The sequence below is a fragment of the Cotesia typhae genome, unplaced genomic scaffold (assembly GCF_013202065.1).
Source record: "Cotesia typhae breed Kobodo isofemale line unplaced genomic scaffold, CoteBio_Ctyphae contig_5, whole genome shotgun sequence".
Lineage (NCBI taxonomy): Eukaryota > Metazoa > Arthropoda > Insecta > Hymenoptera > Braconidae > Cotesia > Cotesia typhae.
Genome location: NW_027423757.1, coordinates 11140216 through 11158033, shown reverse-complemented (window position 1 = coordinate 11158033; position 17818 = coordinate 11140216). Strand labels below are relative to the sequence as shown.

Here is a 17818-nt window from a genome sequence, read left to right as displayed (position 1 = left end):
ATTCTATCGTTGATGAGAAAGAGAGAAAACGAGAGCGAGTGTACATGAAAACAAGGCCGACCGGCGTCAAGCCGAGATTGATTTTCTCCGCGGGGTCGCGGCGCCATTGCTATCGACCACCAACCGACCCTCGAGTCACGCTTTTCCGTTTTCCGAGACCGTCGTCTTGCACTAGCTTACTTCTCATTTATACAATACATTATATTCCAGTTTATTTTATTATTTTTTACTCTTTTTTTTTGTCTCTGCCGTGGGGGTGGTTGTTTTTAATTACTTTTAGGGGTGTAAGGCTTGATGGCTGATCAATTTTTGAGATACTGGTAGGTTTTTTACGGGCTTTAATTGAGTTATTTATTTACAAACGTCAATCGGGTGGATTTTGAAGAACAGGTTCATTTAGATGCTTTTAAATTTCTTGTCGGGGTTGATTTTTTATAGAAATAATGGAAATTTATTTTCTTGCGATGATAAATTGTTCAATTTAGAAGTCAAATTTATTTGAAAATTTTTTTTTAACTTCTTTTTGTTTTAAATTTTAATGATTTTACTAAAAAATTAACATTTATTAAATTAATATAAAAACAAGATCAAAAATTTGGAAAATTTTGCCTTGATAGTTTTTAATAAATTGTCAATTAAGTAATCAAAATTATTAAAAGTAAAAATGAATAAGAAATATTTCGTAAAAAATTCTTTAAAAAAAAATATTTAAAATAAATTTTTTTAGACAGTAAACCGACAGAAAAAAAAAATATTTAGTTGATCAATTATGAGGTATTAAAGTTGTTATTTTGATTTTATTTATACACGATTAAGTAGCAGCCATTCAAAACATTTTATATTTCAAAGTAAAGTTTTACAATATTAAGTAAAAACTAAAACGTTTTTTTTTCTAATTTTCTATGACAACAATTTTCAGTGCCATCACTAATTCTGTTCAGCCTCTCATAAAATCAATATTAATTATTTATATATAGATTTAGTTAGATGCAGATGATTTATGCCAGTAATTAATCATTGAATTTAGTGAGGTATTACTTAACAAAACAACAGGCTTGACACTTTTAATGACAAACAGCCCACGAAAATAGCTCGAGACAGTTGTATAGCAATAATAGGATTCTTCAAAATAAAAACAAGAATAATGATAATAATAATATAACAATACATAAAAGAGGGAATTTAGAAAAGTTTTATCTCGGTTGGAACTTAAACCGTCTAGTCGGCCGGATAAGTTAGAGCTAAACTCTTATATCTTAGTATAGACCTTAGAGGTTGAGAGGTATTCTATTCTATTCTAAGTAACGCCACGTGGGTGTAATATGATTTGTCCGTTACCCGCAAATACGGATACCGACTTTATCCCATACCAAACAATTTATTTAAGAATTTAATGCATAAATTTACCTTAACGTTTAACATCAAAATGCCCCACGGATAATACCTTCTGAAAAAAAAACAAACTGGATTACAGAAAAACGTTAAATAAAGTTTATGCCACGTTCCCTTTTCGATGAGTCTATTTTAGTTTTTCTAAAAGGATGGATTCTCGAGTAATGATCCATTACGTGGGCAGTCAACGTAAACGTTTTTTTATTTTATGTGTTTTCTAGAAGTTTCTCTGTTGGAAAAAAATCTTCTAATTTTAGGGTGGCGAGAAAAAAATTTTCTTTGCCTCGGGGTGTAAATTGTTGCTGAAAAAAAATTTTTTTTCCTTAGAATTGAGTGTAAATACGAGTATTCTTAACCGTGAATGTCGCTTATCTGTTTAAATTTTTTTTTATCGAAGTGTATTTAAATTTATCGAGAGATATCGATAGAATGTCGATTTAATGTTTCGTCACTTGTTCAATGAACGTCACGGATGCTTGAAACCTACAAACATAAATTGATATGATACCCGCGGTGACAACGTCACCTCAAGTTTAATTTTGTGTACGTAGCGTCTGATTACTTTCGAAAATTTTATTAAAATCAATTATGAGGGAGATTTAACTTTAAGATTAGATAAAACTTTGTTGAAGATAAAAATTGACCTTGAGTTTGGGACGATTTTTTTTATTTTTCAAATTTTTAGACTTTTAAAAAAGCTTAAACAATTTTTAATAATTTTAGAAGAAAAATTTAAATAATTTTGTTAAATGTTGTTTGAAAATTTTAATAAATTAATTTTTTTTAAAAGAAACTTAAAATTTTTGTAGAATAATAATTTTTAATTGAAGTTTAATAATTTCACAAAATTTTCAACTATATAATTGTAATTTTACTAAAGTAGAAAATAATTTTATTAAATAAATTTAAGCAATATTTTTTAATGTAATTTAAATAAAAATAGTAAAAATAATTAAAAAATTATCTTCTGTCACTTGAATAACAAAAAAAAAATTATCAAGGAAAAAAATTGTGCAATAAATAGTTTTTAAATAGAATAAAAATTGACAAAACAATTTATTTAAAAATATAAATGTTCGAACATAGATTATCATAGAGTCAAATTTCTTAAACAAATTTTTGAAAAATTATAAATCAAACATATCTAAGATCCCAAAAAAGTTTATTTATCTCAAAGCACTCTCGCCCCGGTTGACATTTCCAAAATTTATGTACAAACATACGCTCAGATATTTCGTCGAAAGTTAAAAAAAAAAAAAAAAAAAAACAATTTCGTAGTCTTGATTCAACTGTTGAGTAATAAAAACAAGAGCTTAGTGCTCGAACGAATAAAAAAAACGGGGTTCATCTTCTCCGTGAGCTTTTGATCTGGTGTCTGGTAATATATGACTGCGGTAGTCAATGCAGCTGGTCACAGCTGGGCAAACTTTTACGATCCTGGTAGATATATATTCATATATTGTACATAGTACATTGTTCGCTTAAAAGATGGGAGGTGAGTGAAGAAACAAGACAAAGTATTAAACAGAAAGCCAGCAACTGGGCGATGCAACTTAAAATTCAATACATTATTTATCGCCAGGTTTATATTGTTGTCTTACGAATTCCTCCCGCGTGAGCAGTGAGTTGACTAAATTTCTAACAAGGTGTTAATGACGTGAATTATTCATGGAGCAAGGTCATTTAAGTTTTATATAAATTTATGTGTGGGCTTATATTATGTGTGCCTTGATGTATATTATGCATGTGGATAAAAAGTTTCGCTCATTATAAAGGTATATTATGTAGTAAGTTGACGTTAATAGGTAGAGGCTAAGAAGTTGCCAAATGGCTTCGTTGCCGCTGCAGACTCCTCGGTTAATTTTACGAGATTGAGAGAAATTTAGAAATATGTTAGTGAGCAGAGCTTTTGCTTGTATTTAAATGTTCGGCTCTAACTAGAGTAGTAGGTTAGCTGTAAAGCAATCTTGCCTACAAACCCACTTGCTTCTCAGACTATTTTATTCATTTTTTTCAAAATTTATTTTTACTTTTTATGTGACAATCGAGCCGTAAAAGTCAACGAGTGGATTTTTTGTTTAAGATTTGTAATATGTAATTTTAATTATATTTGTCAAATTATGGGTATTAACAAACATTTCTACATCTTTAACATCATATGCAAACTCTAATTTCTTCATAACTTTATATTTAAAATCACATAATCAAAAATTTCTAAACTTTTTAAGGCATATGTGATCATATGTAATGCTTAATTTCTTCTATGACTTCATTTGTGAATTTATATATGATCACATATGGCTTTGTGTGACATAATAGTTGGTAATAAAAATTTTTAAATCTTCAATGTCGCATATGCTCATATGTAAAGGTCAATTTTTTACTACGACTTGATATATGAAGATGTATGTGAAAATATTTTCAAAACTTCAATGTTATATATGATTATAAGTGAAAATTAATTTTTTTTAAGACTTTATAAATAAAGTTATTTGTGATCACATGTATGAAATCATAGATAGCAATTAGCACTTTAAAATACTAAATGCCATATGTGAAGTTCAATTTATTACACTCTCTACATATGAAATTATGCATCATAACATATGATTACAAATATGAAGTCATGTGTAATTAACACAAATTTCCAAACTTATTATGTCAAATATGAAGTTTAATTTGTTTTATGACTTCACATATGAAGTTAAGATGTGAAGATACATAAATGAAAATTCATGTACAAGTAATACAAATTTCTAAACATTAAATATCATGTATGAATTCGTTAAAAAGTTTTTACATATCACGTCATTGGAGATTACAAATGTGAACCATGTGTGATCATGTATTGTAATTGTAGCATTTTCCCAAAAAGTTTCAGCCCTTCATTCCCACATTTTTCCCACGAAAAACTATCAGAAGATTAAGTCCACCGCTTTGTTCAATTATACCGCGGTGTTTTAACAAATTATCGGAAAACCGCGAAACAAATTCCTTTTTTTTTTTTTTTTTTTTTTTTTAAGCTTATCGTTTAAAACGAAACACTCGATCATCTATAATTTACAACAAAGCTAAAAAATTCGAGGTGTTATCCGATTTTAGAATTATTAATTCCATCGATAATAAACTCGGCAAATATTTAACCAGAGATGTTTGTTCAAATTTTTTAAATAAAAAATTCAAGTAACACATTTTTGTTGAACATTAGAGGAAAGAAAAAAAGTAAAAAAGAGAACCACAAGTGTTAATAATTACAGGCAAGCGATTATTTCGTTGACAAAACACTTGTTACTCATCTATATTGTTAATATGTAACAATAAAAACACAAATATACTAATGTAATGTGTAATTTGAAGAATAATTAATCTATCTAGTGTGTAAACTAACCACTTGGTCACACAATCGTGCGTAGGATGACGTTGGGGGCCATATGAGTAGCACATGTGGAAAGACAGATGTGCTGCCGACAAGTTGATGCACAAAACTACACCACTGAATTAAATAAGAATGATCATTTTGTTGAATTATGTAATTAAGATTAGAGTTGGTCACATTTGAGTTAATTAAAAAAAAAAAAAAAAAGATAAATCAACAACACCCCTCATGAAAATTTGAGATGTGGGCCTATTGTTAGAGCATCGAGGAGAGCAAAGGCTGTTGAAGACGGTGAAGGGAAGCAGCATAAAAGATTTGACAGGAACGAGATGGGTTATCGAACGCTTATGTTAAACTGCCAGACTTCCTAGTGTAGTGTAGGGTTGAATTATAGTGGTGTGGTGTAAGTAGTGTAGTCAAGTCACTCCGGGAGATCCCAACACCCGGACATCCTAACACTACCCGGATGGGATAGAGAGCTGAATTCAGTGGAGAGTATTGCAGCCGTACGCTCACCGCAATCAACGCGTCTATCCTATCGTTTACTTACTACACTTCGATGTGTGGATCTCTCGATGTATGGATCTATATGAAAGTTGTGTGTGTCAGGTTGGTAGCAGTGGCTCATCGCTCACGGCCGACTGGAGTATAATAATAGACACAAACAAACTCATTTGGCCGGATGGCCAACTACATTTGGCTTGGCCATACACCCAGTTACTCTGTTTAAATACACCAATCATCGGCTTGTGCTTCTCAATTTATATCGCTTACTTTTCAAATAGATTTTTCTTCGATTCTTTATCGCTTTTTTGCGATATATTTTCTTGCAGTCGCTAGATCTCACATTTTTTTGGATTATTTGGATCGAAAGAAAATTTTTGTTTTCTTAATTATGTATCTAGAGATAGATCATTTTCGAATGCAGCTTATATACTTATCATAATAAATTGACTACTGGTCAGAATGATATGAAACCTTGAAAAGGCACAAATTAAAGTCAAGACTTTTCCAACGATATTAAATTTAACCATAAAAAATTTTTGTGAAAAAATCAAGTTGAAATTTTTGGAAAAATTAAATTCATAAACAAAATAAATCAATAAATATGTAAAAAATCTATTTTATATAAATATTTTAAATTTTTTTTATAAAAATAACATTATTTTTTGAATAAATTGTGACAATTATCACGAAGATGATCAAGATCATTTTTGTATATACTAATTGGTGGTATTACTCATGAAATTTATAATCTCAAAAATTTAATTTTCTAAAGAAATAATTGCCAAAATTAATTAACATAATCACTAAAATCTTAAATTAATATCTTGGTAAAGTAAAATACTTTATCCCTTAATTATTTCACTAAAATAATTTGACCTAGAACGCTTAATTGTGTACCGACAAGTAAACTTCACATCTAACCTCACATAGTTTAAACTTCATAATAATAATGAACAGAATTTAAAATTCTCCCATGACCTCGATCCCTATCAAACATTTCATCCTTCGCAACAAATCTAGTTTTATACCCAATTAGTCTAGCAAATTGAGTCGGAAAAATTATTAGTTTTGATCTCACGGGTATTTATAATTTGGTCTCTACTCGGTTTTCGGTAAATTGAAAGTGACACGAAATCCTCGGGAGTAAAACCCTGAGCCGAAGTAGCATCTACTACAACAACAACAATAATGATAATAATAACAATAATTATAAGACACTTTGATATACACGTATCACCGGCAGTTAAATCTTGAACCACGGTCGACGGCCGGCCGCCAACCATGCCGTCATAGCAGTAGAACGTTAAACGCAAACGTCTAGTCGGGTTGGAAACTTTGAGGGCTCAGGTACGAGCTTTTAGACACAACTTTCCCTGGTGGTTGTCACAAACGGTTCCGTTCTTACTGGAGAAACCGCACACACCAGAACCAGCTCTGCTTTATATTCACTAATGTTATTGTCGCTACTTACGTCACAAAGCTCAACTACTGAATTTGTAATTCCCAATTATTGCATTAGCATTATTAGCAAACAAAACCTCAGTCAATTAAAATAACTTTTGAATTTTTACACGGAAAAAATTAAATTTAATAAATAATAGTCGATTTATAATAAGTAATGATCAACTGCACTGAAAAAAAAATTAATTTGAATCAAGAGAAAAATTCTTGAATCAAGTAAAATTTATTTGAACCAATAAAAATTTCTTAGTTTAAGAATTTTTTTACTCAAATCAAGAGAATGAAATTCTTCAAAATTATTTACTTGATTCAAGTAAATTTTTTTTTTTTTATGTACATTAAGTTCTGTAATATTTACATTTGTACCACCCCGACATCCGCTGTACTGTTTGAAACTATGAAAATTAACGTAGAAACCCGAGTGAATTTTTCAGATCACTTTTTTCCATGTAACTCGAACGAAAACTCGAAAATTTACCAACGCGCGCTGATAAAAAACGAAAGTACGAAAATTAATTAACATGCAGGGAGATTTATTTCTATGATTTAAAATAACGCGAGTCACAATCTCGTCCTTGGGACTATCTGAGTCCTTGGACATGCATCAACAGGTGAATCAGTTGACTTGGAAATACAAGGCCGCGGTAAATTATAGGGTGAGCTTTACTGCGACCAATGCCTCGTTATTAATGGTAGAATAAATGTGTAAATATACATAGATATGTAACTAGTAGCGACAGTTCTATTAGTAGGTTATATTAATACCAAAAACATTCTGTATATTAATTATAAATAAGGTCGCAGTGCATTTTAATCACGGCGATACGTTATCTGACTAATCACCCGCAAAAGCGCCTCCAGATTTGTTTCGCGAAGGGAAAATTACAAGTACCGATACGAAGAAGTAAATAAATCAAACGATTCAAATTATTAAGCACTGGCTCGTATTTTTACTGAGAGATGGAGCCTGCAGTCCGATCAATATGCTAGCAGCCTTCTAACATTCCGATTTCTTTGCTTGCATTTACTGTTTTTTTACATACTTTTGCATTTATTTTATTTTTTATTCTTCAGATCATTTTTTCGGAAATAAAATTATCTTCTGGTTCAATTTTTAGTTATGATTATTATCGTTTCATTTTTTTGTAGAAAAAAAATTATTTACATTTTTTTAAAGATAAATTCAATTAAATTAGGCCAAAAAGTTCAAATTCTTTCTTGCATTATTAATTTCTTCAATAAAATAGATTTATTTCATTTTTCTTTTGATTATCATTGCATGAAATTTTTCTGAAGCTTGCTTTGATTGACATAAAGCAGAGTTTTGGTTAATAAAAATTAATTGACCCAGAATTTAAGAGAAATATAAAAAATAAAGAGTATCTTTGATCCAAAATTTAAATAAAAATTACTTTAGGCCATTTTTTTTATTTCTGGCTAAAATATGAAAGACGGTAAAATTGATAAGACCCTTTTTTATAAAGAATAAAATTTTCTATAAAAAAAGTCTTGTATAATTTTTTTGTATCTTCAATACTTATCCCAAAATTTTAATTTTGAAGAATCATAAATAAGTCTCAGTTTTAATTTCAATAAATATTTCTCTAGGCTATTGTTTTTAAATTCTGGCTAAAAGATGAGAGGTACGGTAAAATTGAGAGGATCTTTGTAGAGAAAAAAAATTTTCTATAAAAAAAAGTGTCATAATTTTTTGATATTTTCAATATTTAACTCAGAATTCATGAAATAAATTCCAACTGAAAATCGAAAGAAAAAATAGGTCAGAAAATTTTTAAAAAAGTTGCTTATATTACTATAATATAAAATTCATGACTGAGTTGAAGTTGGTTAGTATCGAAATATATCGAAATATCGAAAAAATATGGTCCCCGATTCCTTATTGGTCGAAATTAAGGCGCGCAATTTGAATTCCTAGTACTTTAAATAAAAAGTATGTCACTTATGTAATTTATTTCTTAATACTCTTCCGAGTCACACTGTTTTTAAATCAACTTTTGATGTTAAAGTTAAAACTCATTCACGAAATGACTTGGGTCTTTTGAAACGAAGGAAAAAAATGAAAATAAAATGATAATAAGAAACTTTATGCAAAGTTGAATAATTAGATAGAATAACATGAAATTAAATTATTAAAAGTTATGGCGGCGTGTGTATTAAATGTTGATACGCTTAAGTCGATTGTACAACAGGACTAACAGTAAGAGTGAGAAGAGAATAACAATAACAATAACAATAATAACCAGCTGAGTCTCAAAAGTCGACTAAGTCTTGTAGGCGATTCAGAGAAAATCCTGCAACGCGGTTCTACATCCCGACCAATCGATGTATTCGCGCGTGCGTCCACAAAATCCATTCTCGCCTCCTATCCGACTACAAACTCTTATTTTCTCCAGCCAGTCTTCTATTCCCTATTTTTATATTTTCTTCTCTATTTTCATACACTTTTTGTCGAGTGATTCTCACTCTTACAGATCCGAAATGCACGCCGTGCCAAAAGATTCCCCTTTTCTATAACCGCCTAAATAAATAACTTCTTCGCGCTCGAGAGCTTTTTTAAATTTTAAAGAAGTTTTAAGTTTTTTTTTTTTCTGAGCCTCTGATTAACTCCGATTATTCCTTTTTATTTTTTTCTTAAATTTCGCGGGGTCTTAGAAAAATATTGATTCGTTTATGAAATTAGTTTTAACTATTTTTTTTTTCTATACTTCAAGCAGATTTAGATTTTTAAGGGTCTTAAGTCATAAATTTTTTAAGCTTATGGGATTTGAGAGATTTCAGTATTGGGTTCAGAGAAAATTGGCTATAAAATAAATATATGGAGGTATATTTTTAAATGCTTATATTTAAGCTAAAATTTTATTTCTTGGAAAAAAAAATTTTTTTTTAGAGAATAATGGAGTGAGAAATAATCAAAAATTATTTGATGGTCCTCAAAATAAATCATTAAATTTTCTGATGGAAAAAAATTGTTAAATATTTAACATAAAAATTTTTTAACGCATTGACGCAAAATTTTTTACTGTGTCTAGATTACACAAAATTTTGGACAAAAAATTAATTAATTGCCAAAAAACATTTAAAATTTTATTTTTCACCCAGCTCTATTCTTCTGATAAAGATAAAGATTACAAATTTTCAAATTAAGAAACACAATATATCATTTTCTTAAACTAGGGTAAAACTAAAAAAAAAAGTCCATAGAATTTTTGAGTACACAGATCTTATAATGTCTCCGATATGAGATTCGTAAATAGAGTTGTCAATATTTCATGAAAACTCAATCAATCTTTCTCAAAGAGAAGTACCATTCGTTCTACTTCACATTTGTTGGCCTTTCTCAAAAAATTCGTATCTAAACATATTGTAGCATTATAAATGAATGTTCTTAGAACTAAAAGTTGTAAATTATAAAATCTTAAAGAGAATTTTACTTAAACGTGAAAATCCAAGCATATACTTTTATTTATCACTCAAGATTTCCGTCGCTAAGATTTGATCGTAGACCCTGTGATGTTATTTCCTAATAAAAGTTTCTTGACAAGATTACTCAGATATCTTTTCAATACCAGTCGCTAAATAATTTAATTAAATATATACTTTTTAAAAAAAATAACTAATCAATTTTTTTTACTTGTTTGTTCTAGGTAAGTCATTTGGATTATTTATATCATCTTTTATTGCAAAGACAGACTTTATTGCACGGTAAGAATAATCTTTTCAATAATTGCGAGTAAATCATTAATTTTGGAATTTTTGTAGCGAATAAAAAGCATTTTTGTACAGAAACAAAGCAAATAAATTTATTGTTAAACACAGAGATAAATATATATGAGTAAATAAAACCGTGAGTTATAATGGACTTGGTGGAGAACACAGGAGATAAAAAATATTGAATGGATTAATATATTGAAGAGAAATGTCAGAGCATACAAATAGCTTTGTTTAAAAATAAAAGCTATGAAAAAACGAGTAAAAAAGTGACAATACGAGTAAGGTACTGCAAACATTCTGCAGTTGGTTGCTCATCGTCACGTCCCTGTCCCCCTGCTTGTTACCTCTGTCCTTTGAAACTTTTCCACATTTTGCTCTGTTAGATTTTTTAATTCAATTTTAAATTTGTACAAGATTATGATGGATGCAAAACGAAGTAGGCACAAAGAACATCTCGGATTTCTTGTTGTACCTTTCTTCGCCTCCATCGGATCTAAGATGCCGAATACTCGCTATTTTTATCCCCCACGATCTACTCTTCTCTATTTTAATTTACTTACTGCATGTACTCGTATCGTGCCACTGGGTACTTGAATACTTGTCGATAATGTATATACATATATGCTGTTTTTTACGTGCGCGAAATTCGTGTGACTCGAACATCCACGTATCATATATCTCATCCTACTCCTCATTTTTCTATTTTGTATTTTCATTGTACTTCATGCTTTTTATCTCATTTCATTTTATCTATCATTCCTCTTATTTTATTTTCATGGTTCAAGCATCGAAAATTCTACGCTAAAGTTATCGTGTACACAACTGTTTGTAAAGAAATTCCAATATTATTACACTTTATTTTTCTCACTCTCAATACTGTACCGAGTTTTCATTAAATGGGTTAAATTTCTTTCATTTGTTCGAGTGTTGAACTTCAAGTAAAACTATTTTTTTTTATTATTATTATTTTACCTGATTGTGAGTTTTAGAAAAATTTATTTCTTTTTTTTTACTATTGCTCTTGGCTATTTTTTCTTATTTTTCCAATTTTCCCACATCGATTTTATTTTTCAATTTAAAAAGTCGGATTTTATTTTTTTTTCTGTAAATTAATCATTTTTTTATCCGATATTTACAATTACTCATTAACAATTAAACTTCACAGAGTTTTTCTCGTTTTTTTTTTTTTTTTAAATTCTAATTAATGTTATCTAATTTTAAGTAATTTCTTCTGATGTATATTGCCGATAGGCGTATGTTGATAAATAAATAAATAAATAAATAAATAAATAAATATTTATCTAGCTTTTGATTAATCAAAAATGATATACAAAAAAAAAAACATTTTCATTAAAAAAATTCATAAAAATTTTTTTTAAATAATTTAAAAAAAAAAAAAGTTCTAAAAATTTTTAAATGTCGGCTAACTTAATCTTCGATAAGATAGAACAAAAATAGTTAAGCGGCATTTAAAGTTTAATTACTTAAAACAGCATGACAAACGTGTGTAATAAAAATAACAAATTGAATACCCGTAGGACAAATATTTGTCAAAGATTATTGCAGAAGTAAATTAAACTGAGATAATAATACAAATAAAAACAATAAATAAATAAAATGCGGGTGAAATAGTAAGACGTTAAATGAATTACAGTGACGACTTCGAACGTGACTCTGTTTCGTTATCAACTTATCATTAACTGTCGTAATTCTTTCAATAATATAATTTGTGCTAAATGTTTCAAGTATACACCGATGTAAATATAAACATAAATACAAACACCAGCACACGGATAGAGTCCACAATACTCGTGAATATAAATATAAATATAAATATATAGGCATTTATAAAGACTAGATAAGAACCTGGCACAAACAGTCGCTCTAAAGTGCCAGCATACAAGTTCGTCGAACTTAATTGTCTTGATTAAATAACAACAACAATAACAACTGGAAGTCTTTACTCCTATCCGCGATACTAAGTTACTCGACGCGTGAATTTCATTCATATCAAGGAATCTCATCATTTCATTATCATTATTCTCAAAACAAACAAGATAAACTACTTGCCCATTCAAGTCGCAAGTCGTAAATCTAAATATATTGTTAAGTAATAATAATTCTATTTGTCTGCAAATATTTTTTTGACTGATAAAATTAATCATAGAAATATAATTAATTTTATGACTTTTGAAACAGTTAGACTTAGAAATTTAATTTGATTGGAATAAGATAAGTTTTACTGCTGATGAATATTATGATTTATGATTTAATATTGAAACTTTTTAATTGAATTAATTAAAAGTTTATTTTTCAATCACGAGATAGAAGGAAAATTTTACGGAGAGAAAATATCAAAATTTACTCTCGAGTTTAATGATTCAAATAAAGTTTGCTAGTGTGGGATAATTATAGGCTGACAATAATTATTATTTTTATAAATGTTTTTTTGAGCCAAACAATTTTTTTCTTCAATGAAAAATATATCCTTTAAATCAAGTAATTTTTTTTTACAATATAAAGCTTAAGTTTAAATTTTGATAACTTAGTCCACTTTCAAACCTGTTTTTTCCCAGTTTAATCTCGAGATTAAATGTTTAAAAACAGAGTGAAAGTAAACAAGTGAATGTTTGTTATTTATAGTCAAACAAACAAAATTGATGAATATTTCGCCACAAACATGCTCTTAACAAACAAATACTCCTCTCGGGAGATAAACTCAACAAAATTAATTAAATTTCAATAGTATTTTCTGGACTTGCTCCGCAGATAAATCTAAATAAAAGTAATTAAAAAATAACTATAGACTCGGTGTGTACAAAGATATCTGTATCTGTATAAGGTATGACACCAGAGTACAGAGTTGCTAAACTAGTACCGAGTACAGAGTAGTTTGTTTAGTGTAGATGGGTGTAGATGCGAGGGGATCGAGCCCGCTGGGAAATTGATCCTTTAATTCACCAGTCAAAAACGTAACTAGATATGCGATATGATATAGAAGTTGTGCACAGGAGCTTTTTGGGTCGTCGACGTTCCGTGTCCCACGTGTGCAAGTTTCAACCAATATATACAAACATATGTACATGTACATAGAAGTAAAGTGGCTCGGATAATAGTGTGTCAGCGAGAATTAAACGAGGCATGTCATCGGTCAGCAGAACAAGTTGTAAAAAATTATAATTTCCTTAACTGTAGTAATTTACTGTTTTACAAGAAGAAATTTATACTTTGCAAGAATTTTGAATCATTATCAAAATTTTAGTTCAAGATATTACCGACTTGTTTGCAAAAAAAAAAATCATCAGACTTCTTTAAATTTTTAAGCAAAAAATATTCTGAATATTTTTTTAAATATTTCTTTTTTTTTTTAATTTTTTATTATTAAAATTTTTCGACAAAAATAAATAAATAACTTTTAGTCGAAAAATTTGATCATACCGACTGCAGATATGGCTCGTTCAATCCAAGAGGTCAAAGCTCAAGGAAAAAAAGGGAAAATTTTTAAAAACGACACCAGATCGTGCCCAAGACAATTTTTCTAAAAAAGTACCTGCCTACTGTAAAGTACGAGTATCAATATCAAGAAATATCTGCAGCAACAGTTGTACAGATGATGTCGCCCTTAAAACGGAGGTGGAGAGGCGGGGTTGATAATAGAGGAAGAGAAATAGGGTAGTTAGAGTGCGTCGCAGCACGTTTTAGCCACGTATCCGTTTTCCCGTGGCTCGTACAAGCTATGTAGCGTATAGCGCACAACGTAGAAGAGAAAGAGAAAGAGCACCGGTACTGGTTAGGTATTATAGTATTATACACATATACCAGACATAGACAGCTATCGCGTCGCAACCCGCGGATCAATATTCTGTCCGGTCCATCCTCTGACCCATATCTCTCGTTCCTCTTAAGGTTCTCTGGTTCTATTCTCCCTTTGGTTGTTCCGTTCTATTCCCTCCATCACTACAACAGATCACAACTTATTATACTGATGGTACACTGGTTCTTCACCCGGCGATCATCCTATATGCTTACCCTTGTGCTCAACAACCCCTGCTTCTTTGTTCTTATTATCATACTCAGTTTAGACTCTGTTTTTTCTACTTATCTTTCTATCTTTTCTATCAGCTTTAATGCCGAGAATTCTCGGGCACTCTTCACTTTATGACTTCCTTGGATTACATATTTTTTTTTAAATAGAAATTTTCGTTTCTTTTATTTATTGGGTTTATTTTCGGACTTGCTGGTCTCGAAATACCGGACGTAAGATAATTGTTCTGTTTATAGAACTTTATTCTAATTATCCTGGTACGATTCTAAAATATCTGACATTATAATTTTTGGTATTTTGTGGATCGATATTAATTACGTATAAAATAATTTTGTGAAAAAAATTTAATATAGTTTTTGTAAAATTATTAGTTTATAAAAAACTTTATTTTTAAAATATTAGAAAATATTTTATGATAATTGTTAATAAATTATTTCTATTATAAAGTGAAAGTATAATTTATAAATTATAAAATACATTTTTATTTTTTAAAAATTCACTTATTAAAAAATTAATTTACGCAAATCAGTATTTAAATTAGAAAAAATTAAAGAATCAAATTTGTTTAAAAAATAACGATTTAAAAATTCGATAATACGATCCTTTTAAAAATATTTTTTTGGGAGCTAAAAATACATTCTTTGTTATTTTTGAAAATATATATTCTCTTGTCTAAGAATTTCTCAAATTAATCGGTATTATTTTATGAAGTAATAAATAAATTTCAATAAATTATTAAGCCAAAAAATTTTTTCTCAATGTAACTAAAAAATATCTATTTATTAATTTAAATTTATCTTACTTTTAAAAAATGTAATTATTTATTTAAAGTTAATTCAATAAAATTTTTATAAAATAATAATAAAAAAATGAATTTATTATTACTATTTCCATTTTTTAAAACAAACTGCATTTAATAAAATAAATATTATTAAAACTAGATAAATTTATCTCACAAGTTACAAACTAATTAAGTATCATCGCCAGTGAGCAAAAGCTTTAACTCAATAGCGATATTCGTAGCAGGTGTAGAATGAGATGGCGCGTTAAAATCGAGCTGTTAATGCACATGTACACTTAGTACATTAATAATATGTATTTACATACATCGACATAGAGAGTAAAATTGATGGCTTAGCGTTTGTATAAAATAGAATATAGAATTCCGTTCATCGCGCATCGAGATAGAGGCTAATGCAGAAATTTTAATTTCGAAATACCGAAGCAATTAATGGGCATGAATAGTAGGAAGTATCTAACGAAAATCGAATATGCGTGTGTTGGTGAATTTTCCAACTCACCAAGCATTCACTTTGTGTACACCGAGTGTTATATGTTACGAATTCATGTGATATGAGAGGACTTTGTGTGTGACCTCTCGACCCACATACTCGCTCGAGAACAAGTTTCTTCCCTTCGATATAATTCCGTTCCTTAACACACGCGTTTAATTTATTAGAACGTCGTTTGCCTCCATTGGGGAGAAATATCTTTCCTCGGTACTTATCTGCTCCGTACATTGTTATCTTTATCTTGTTTTTAATAATTGTTATAATTAATCCCTTCCTCTTCTCTCGGCAGATAAGAGATCGAAGATAAAATATTGATTCATTTTTAACGTATCAATTGATAACGCGGTAGCCAGTTTGAAAATCAACATTAATTGTGATAATAGATTTTAAATGAGAAGGAAATTGTGCGATCGCTGAACTCGGAAACATCGTGTTCAATTATTAATAGTCGTGGCCAGAATGAAACGTCCATAGGTCACATTAACTGGGTCATACTTACTTCCTCGTCCTTCGCATCACACTTCTTTGTTTTATTATTTTATTTTCATTGTTATCGTTATCATCAACACCCTCATTATCCTTTCTTATGTTATTTATATTAACATTTTTATCATCTTCCTTATTGCATGCTTTAAGCGTGCTCTGCTCTCGTCTAAAAATCAAGATCCCGAACAATAATTTGTATTTTACAGGCATAATGTGTACAAAAATGCTACAAAATGTACACTGAGATAAAAAAAAATTATCACTGATCGTTTAAAAATTTATTTTAATAACTATTTTTAAATAATTACATAAAAAAGTGATTTTTAAACGCTCGTAGTGTATTTTTTTACAAATTACTGTCGGGTTATCACAATAACTTTAATAAAAATCTATTTTTACACTCTTTTGGTTTTTTAATTAATTCATTATTTATTTGCGAACACTCGGAATACAAAACTGTAGCTTGAGACCGTTTCGTCTAAATACAATAAATAGTCGCGAAAAATTCAAATTAATTTGAGTTGAATTATATTTTTACTTCCAATCAATTTTTTTTTCTTTTTGTAATTAATATTTTATCTACTTTGAGAAATTTACAAATAATAAGAGCGCTTAAAGCATGCTCATTTGGATTTTCCAACCTTTTTACGTCACTGCTCTATCTGCAGTGACGTAAAAAAATTATAACACTGTCTTCAGTGCGGAAAAAAATTTTGTGAGGCTGCCATCTAGCGGATATACGTACAAACTTTGACAAGTTCAGCTTGACTTACTGCGGGAACAAGAACTGGATATGCTGGTTCTATTCTATATCTTCTACGAACTGAAACAGTTCTGACAATCCAGATTGGACTGGCCGGCAGCCAATTTTTTTTTGCTATCAATTTTACAGTATTTAGATACGATTTTTTTTAGTTATCAATTTTTATTTTAATTTTCAGTACTCGGGAAAGATTTTATGGTTTCATAGAATTTTTTTTATAATTATTAATTTTTTATTACTGTTTTTAATGTCTGCAGTTTGCAGTTTTTATGGCTGACTCTCGATTGATAAAATATCGGTAGTAAAAAATAAAAAATAAATTTTATGTTTCACTTTTTTTGATAAACATTTCACATGGGCACTGAAATAAACTAATTACATTACTAGTTTTATTCCGTACATTAAATGAGAGCGTAACTAAATAAAGTAACTCTATAACTTCAAGAAAATTATAAAAAATCAAGTTACAAAACTTGTATTTTAAAAATTATTTTTATTTTTTAAAGAAATAAAGTTTTGCTTGAATTTATTTACGCAAATTTAATTAAGTTATTATGATATATTTATTCAGTAGTTTAATAAAAAAATATGTAATTGAATTTACGTTAAGTGTCTTTGAAATTGGACGCATTTCAAAGAAGACACACGTGTTTATACTAACGACAAATGCCAACCAAGCCTTGACCTTGTTGTATTGTTGTATTTACTCGTTAGTTTAACACAGTTTTATTATAAAATTCTCCGTTTTACTGCAAGTATAAAAC

At 29.0% G+C, this 17818-nt stretch overlaps 1 protein-coding gene across 7 annotated transcripts in view; it reads left to right on the top strand.

Annotated features, from left to right (window-relative positions):
• The window catches only part of LOC141531434 (serine/threonine-protein phosphatase 2B catalytic subunit 2), a 75484-nt gene that overhangs the window by 1933 nt on the left and 55733 nt on the right, over positions 1–17818 (top strand). The window lies entirely within an intron of this gene.